Here is a 7748-nt window from a genome sequence, read left to right as displayed (position 1 = left end):
AACAGATTGACGTGTCAATTCTTTTGGTGTTGTGACATGGGTTACAGTACTGAAACCACCAATAGACATAAATAAGTAAGGTTCAAACATTAATTGCCAAAAGATTAAGCCTAGAGGTAGATAACGAGGGAAGTGTAGAAAGCATTGCCAGCAAAATCTATCAAAGGCTGAAGCAAGAAAAGAGTTTCCTTGTCATACTAGATGATGTTTGCGAAGTTATAGATTTGGATGATGTAGGTATGCCCCAACCCAAAGATCACGCAGGAAGCAACGTTATTATAACTTGTCGTTCTTTGGATGTTTGTAGGCAAATGAAAACAGACACCGATATGAACGTTTCCACATTGGATGAGGATGAATCTTGGCAACTGTTTATCGTCAGAGCAAAGAAGCACTATGAACAAAATGAGTTGTTTCTTGTATTGTTCTTTATATCCAGCGGCTATTCCAACTGATGATCTCATACATTGCTGGTGGGTAGAGGGGTTCCTTGGTGAACATGACACATATGAAAAAGCTTACAACAGGGGAATCACAATTATTGAGAGTCTAAAAGATGTCTCCTTGCTAGAAGCCCATCAGATGGATTGTGTGAAGATGCATGACGTGTTGTGATGTTGCTATATGGATAGATAATTCCTTCGGGTTAACTGACATTTCACATATCGAAATGTCAGCTCCTGTGAAGAGAATATCTCTCCTAAGCAAAGAAATTCAAAGTCTACCTGAAAACTTCAGAGAATACCCAGAGACAACAACTTTACTATTGCAAGACAATGATCTCCTTAGCAAAATTCCCCAAGAATTCTTTTTTTGCATTTCCAGCTCTAAGAGTTGTGAATCTGAGTCATCCTGGTATTAATGCACTGCCTTGTTCCAACAATAGTTTATGTCAATTACGTTCTCTAATACTACGAAAATGTAGTTCGTTGAAAGAGTTACCACCAATTGGTAATCTTTGCAATTTGCAGTTGCTGGATTGTGATAATACAAGGTTACATTTTCTGCCGCAAGGAATGGATAAGTTGACAAATCTGAGGCTAGTATATATGCCTTTAGATGATTTGAAGGAGAGCATCGGTCCAGGTTTTTTCCTCGAGTTGCATAGGATTGAAATGTTAAAGATGGATGGCAGAAAGTATCATAGTGTGGCTGTTGTTGGAGCAACGTCTTTTGATGAGATATCGTGTCTACACAATCTGACTTGTCTTTTTATTGGATTGGATAGGTCATCAATTTTGAATAGAGACTACACCTGGATGTCTAGATTGAAAAGTTTTCACATTGAGATTGGGGAAACTTTAACAATGTACCATTCAACAAGTCAACAAAGAGGATAAGTATCTCCCATTGTGAAACTTTGAGTAATGAAGAGCTCTCAGGCATGTTGCACTTCACTTCAGATTTGTACTTGGATAAATGCATGGGTCTCAGGAAGCTGATTGTGAACAAGAAGAGTTTTAATGGATTAAAAAAACTCTACATTGTCAAATGTTGGTGTGATTTCGGACCATTGAAAGAAAGAAGTAGACAGTTTGATCCTCTGCCAAATCTTGAACATCTCAGGCGCTCGCTTCTGTAGATCATTTAAAGAGTGTTTCTGATTTCAGTCAATTTTTGGGTCTAAGATTTTCTGAATTACGCCAACTGGATATATCCCATTGTGATAATTTAACATGTGTTTTTAATGCTTTTTCTGTACCCAATCACTTGGAAGAAATTACAATTAACCATTGTGATCAGTTGGTAGAGTTATTAGTGCAATGCGGATCTGATCAGAGGACACCAGAAATTCCAAGAGTCCGAAAGTTGTGGTTGAATCATCTATTGAGATTAGCAACTTTTGGGGAGGCACGGAGTATGAGGAACTTGAGATGATCGGATGCTATGATATAAGGAAGTTGCCTCTCTCTATTCAAACCTCCACAAACATCAAACTTATAACAGGATCATCAACATGGTGGAGCCGACTGGAGTGGGATGACGACAACTACAAGTCAAATTTAGAGCATTGTTTCACTGCAAATTAGGTGATGTGCCAATTAACTTTGTGTGTTCATATTTTATTCATTGAACCCATATATGTTGTGATGAGATCGATGACTTGAAATGCATCATCATCATCTCCTATATTATGCACATGCATTGACATGAGATTGAATATGAATAACAAACCGTTTGATTTATCATTCAAATATTAATTATCAAGTGTGTTGAGCTTGACTCGTTGACCGTTGTTGCCTCATTTAGGAATGTTTCTTTCATTCGAAAAAAATGAACATCGTGTGCTAAATTTTGAATGTCTCAACAGTACAGAAGCAACAACAGTTTATTACAAATTATCACACAAGGAACCTGAAACAAGAAACTACTCAGTGTACAATCAATCAAGCAATCAAAACATCGGAACCAGAGAGCAAGAACTGTACAAACTTCGGCAGAAGAAACTTAAGATATCTGACAATGTGGAGACTCGGGGTCGTTAAACCAGTAAGTTCCTTCCTTTGTATTTCCACTCAAATTTTCCTGAATGAGAAAACAACGAATCAAGCTCAACACACTTGATAATATTTGAATGATAAACCAACTTCTTCAAGTATAATACTAAAAGCATTTTCATAATTGAGAATTGTGAAAGTTAAATTGGCACATCACCTTAAATGCAGTGAAACGATGATCTAAATTTGACTTGAAGTTGTCGTCATCCCACTCCAGTTGGCTCCACAATTCTGTTGTTCCTTTTATTAGTTTGATGTTGTTGGAGGTTTGAATAGAGAGAGGCAACTTCCTTATTTGATTAGGACCTTGTAAGGTAAGTTCCTCCAGGTGTTCCAACATACTCTGTGGCTCCCCCAACGTTCCTACATTTCGTAACAACTCTACCAGTTGCTTACAATAGATACTTGTAATTTCTTCCAAGTGCTTAGGTAAAGCAAAAGCATCACCAACATTGAAAAGACATGTTAAACTATGACAAATATATACAACCAGTTGGCGTAATTTAGTCAATCTTAGACCCAGAAATTGACTGAAATCGGAGACACTCTTTAAATTATGAACGTACTCGAGGCTGAGATATTCCAGATTTGGCAAAGGGTCAAACTGTCCACTTCCTTCTTCCACTGGTGTGAAATAACAAGAACATTTGTGAATGCATATTGATTTTAATCCATTAAAACTATTCTTGTTCACAATCACCTTCCTGAGACCCATGCATTTTTCCAAGTACAAATTTGAAGCAAACTGCAACATGCCTGAGAGCTCTCCGTTACTGAAAATTTCACAACGGGAGACACTTATCTTCCTTCTTGACTTGTTCTGTCGTACCTGACCTGTAGTATTCCCAACTCTAATGTGAAATCTTTTCAATCTTTTCATCCAGGTGTGGTCTCTATTGCAAATTGATGAGCTATCTAATCTAATAAAAAGAGATGTCAGATTATGTAGAGACGATATCTCATCAAAAGACGTTGGTTCAACAACAGTCACCCCTTCTTTTCCTGGCAAAAGATCTATCAACGCATCATAATTCATCTTTAAATTGTACTGATAAGAGTGTAGCATCATTTCGGAATCCATCTTTAACATTTCAATGCTAGGCAATTTGAGGAAAAATCCTTGGCTGATGCTCTTATTCAAATCACCTACAGGCAGATTTAATAGCCTCAGATTTGTCAACTTGTCCATTCCTTCTGGCAGACAACATATCTTTGTATTATCACAATCGAGCAACTGCAAATTGCAAAGATTACCAATAGGTGGTAACTCTTTCAACTCCTTGCAACTTTGTAGTATTAGAGCACGTAGTTGACATAAACTATTGATGGAACAAGGCAGTGCTCTAATACCAGTTCTACTCAGATTCACAACTCTTAGAGCTGGAAATGACAAAAAGAATTCATCTGGAATTTTGCTAAGGCGATCATTATTTTGCAATAGTAAAGTTGTTGTCTCTGGGCATTCTGTGAAGTTATCAGGTAGACATTGAATTTTGTTGCTTACGAAAGATATTCTCTTGACAGAAGCTGATACTTTAATAAGAAATATCTCAGTTAACCCGATTCCAGCTTGAGTAACAGAATTGTGTTCATCACCAAAGGAATTAGCTAACCATATAGCTACATCACGGATCACATCATGCATCTTCACAAAATCAAACACATGAGTTTCTAGCAAGGACACGTCTTTTAGACTCTCAATCATTGTAATTCCCCTGTTGTAGGCTTCTTCATATGTGTCATGTTCACCGAGGAACCCCTCTGCCCACCAGCAATGTATGAGATCATCTGTTGACATCGTTGCTGGATATAAGGAACAATACAAAAAACAACTTCGAATGTCACCTCTCCTTTTGTTCACATGTTTGCTTCTTTGCTGTGAGGATAATTCAATATCCGGAGATTCTAAAGAATCAAAACTCCACTTGATGACCTTGTAAACCTTATCTTTTACATCTTTGTTATGAGGTTCGGACATTCTAAGTGATTTCAAAGCATCTTCCCAGAGCTCGACCCTTGGCTTCCCTCTCATTGATGTTCCAATAACAGTGATTGCTAAAGGTAAGCCATCACACTCTTGCAATTTCATTAGCAAATGGTTGAATTTGTTCTATATTGGCAACATCTCCCGCATTTTTGACAAACAGTTAGCCAAGATTCATCCTCATCCAATGTGTAAACCTTCATTTCAATGTCTGTTTTCATTTGCTTACAAACATCCAAAGAACGAGAAGTTATAATGACCTTGCTTCTTGCGGGATCTTCAGGTTTGGGCACACCTATATGATCCAAATTTATAGCTTCCCAAACATCATCTAATATGAGAAGGAAACTCTCTTCTTGCTTTAGCCTTTGATAGATTTTGCTGCCAATGCTTTCTACACTTTCTTCTTTATCCACTTTTAGGTTTAATCTGCTGACGATTTGTGCTTGAACTTTTTTTATGTCTATTGGCGGTTTTGGCACTGTAACCCATACCACAACACCAAAAGATAGTTTAGAACTTGACACATCAGTCTTTAGGAGCTCATTGTTCAGATTCTTCACCAACGTCGTTTTCCCAACTCCTCCCGTACCAAACACACCGATGATGCATACCTGAAAGGATAATTTACACACTAGTAAAAGTTGCAACAATGGTACTATAGAAGAAATTTAGAAAATTAGAGAAACAAAGACGTTGGATGCTTTGATCATTATGCATTATATATATCATCGTATAATCATATCATATATCACGTGACAAATTTAGCAATTATCAAATTCTAAACAATTTAAGACTACTAAACTTGATTTAATTCCAACAATTAATACCTTACAATCTTCTAAATGTTGTTGGATTTTGTTGAGATTCCTTGTTGCTGCGGACTGGCCTTCTATTGATGGTCCGGGGAGGAACTCAACTTTTTTCACCTGGTAATTTTCTACCATCAAATTGGATCCAAAGTTTTCTCCGACCTCTTTAAGACTGCAAAGTTGATCTCGGATGTTCTGCACTTGAGTGCAGACCTCCGAGCGGAGGCTGCAATTTGGACAACACTTATATTTACGTATCTTAGCCATTGCAATGTTTTCTTGCATAGTTTCCCATTCATCCTCCAGCTCGCAAACATTTTCGATCCACTTGATAACATCTGGTTTTGGTTTATAGCCTTCTCTCTCAGCTTTTTCCGCCTTTCCTTTGATATCATCTCTTAACTTTGTTATCTTCTCCATTTCCTCCCTTAGATTTTCAATTTTTGACGAGAAACGGACAATATTTTCAACCTTAGGATAAATGCATTTACATACAAACTTTCCTACCTCAACAACAAAGCCGCCTGCAGCATTAATCAGTATTTCCATAGGTAAAGTTTTTTTTATTTTTGATAGAGAAATTCTCAAAGATTAGCAAATGAAACTAAGCTGATTGTTTCTTGTTTGTTTAAGACAGAGAAAGTAAGTAAATAAAATTATTGGTAAAAAGTCAACGAATTAACATAATAATAAAACTAGGCAACATGATTTAAAATAATTAAGCACATGATCCACTTGACAACGGTATGTAAATGTCAACGATTTGGACTCGTTCAGTTTTCACAATTTATAAACTGTCTTTTGATGTCTCAAAGAGCTTCTCAATTTGCCAACAACCAATACAACAAATTGTGAAAGTCTAAAGTGCTTTGTTTTATTTTACTAATAATTTGTTTGCTTAATTAAATAAACTCTGTGTCAATTCAAAACAAGGCAAACGAATTGAAACAGTAGAGTTGGTATTTTTAGAAAGTTGAGGCATGGATACATGAAGTGAATAGTTTTGATGGTTCATATATAATTAATTTACCTGTGTGTTGTTGTTACAGTTAAATATAATGACAAAACTTTTCCTCTAAACCTTTTAAAAACACAAACCCAACACATATTAATTTGCTGCTTTAGGGTGCAAGAGAAATATTCTACGACAGCCTATGAAAAATACCATCTGGTGAGGTATTGCGACCACAACCATTTGGTCACGTACTTTTGACTGATCGAAGTAAATATTTTACAACACATTTTTATTAGAAGAGCACGAACCATAAGTATCCAAGCAACGTTTTCAGTTGTTTACCATGGACCATTTTCTCAGTTTTCCTTCTTTTGTCATGAGAACAAAACATGAGCTAATTAAATTTTGAATGTTTCAACACGTACAGAAGAAATAACAGTTTATTACAATTAACAAGATTATCACACAACGCAACTGAAACAAAGAACGACGACTCACTGTACAATCAATCAAGCAATCAAAACATCGGAACCAGAGATCAAGAATTGTACAAACTTTGGCAGACAAGGTGAAGACTCAGTCCTCAATATCGTTGTATTTCTCTGTTCTGTACCCACGTATATATACAAGCAGAATGAACATTCTAGCTAACCTATTGTGCACCTAAATTGGCCCAAATAGAGGGCATCTAAAATAACTAACTCTAATAACAACAAAAGAAATAATTAAATTTACTACAATAATTTTTTTTGTATAAAATAAAAAATAAAGAGAAATCATAAAGAGAACTATAAAAAAAAGAATGCAACATTATTTTTACCCTGCTTACAATCCTAGTCTTTAAAAAATAAAATAAAAAATACGAAATTAATACACAATCTTTCAAACTCTTGTCGACATCCATTTCCACAAGTTGATCACCATTCAATAGTTTTATTTTTCGAGTCAAATATAAAGGTGAATAAAATAAGTATCAAAAGCATAACAATTTAAAAGACTAATGTGATCATTTGTCCAAAGTCTTACAATACTTTTATTTATAGGACTATAATATGAATAACAAATAATGTCAATAATATGGTTGTTAATTATTTAGAGATTATGATAATAAAATTATGGGAGTAATGAAAATAATGATCATTAAGTTTTGTATTAAAGAATATAAATGAATAGTTAATTGACATATTTATTATTCAACAATAAAAAATAGAGAAATTATAAAAGTAAAAAAGAAGAAAATAAACAGAATTCTTAGCCAAAGATTATAATAAAGATGAAAAACTTAAGGAACTCAACATATTATTATGTAGATTTTAGTGTTATTTAAAATTTGTAATTAAGTATTTTTTAATTGAAAATTCATGGGAAAAAATATATATTTAGACATTTTTGAGAAACTAACAAAAAAAGAAGAAGAGAAGAGATAATTATGTCCAACAAAATCACAAGTTACTATTTTGAACCAAATGAAAGTATAAATGTACGACAATCAAAACTTT

At 34.9% G+C, this 7748-nt stretch overlaps 2 pseudogenes; one reads left to right on the top strand and one right to left on the bottom strand.

Moving 5' to 3' along the window:
• The first annotated feature begins 354 nt into the window (after positions 1 to 354).
• LOC125847352 (disease resistance protein At4g27190-like) lies at positions 355 to 2030 on the top strand (annotated as a pseudogene).
• Positions 2031 to 2264: 234 nt separating this feature from the next.
• On the bottom strand, positions 2265 to 5843 carry LOC125848747 (disease resistance protein At4g27190-like; annotated as a pseudogene).
• Positions 5844 to 7748: the final 1905 nt, after the last annotated feature.

Source organism: Solanum stenotomum, chromosome 12, assembly GCF_019186545.1.
Source record: "Solanum stenotomum isolate F172 chromosome 12, ASM1918654v1, whole genome shotgun sequence".
Taxonomy (NCBI): domain Eukaryota; kingdom Viridiplantae; phylum Streptophyta; class Magnoliopsida; order Solanales; family Solanaceae; genus Solanum; species Solanum stenotomum.
This window is presented reverse-complemented; position numbering and strand designations above follow the sequence as displayed.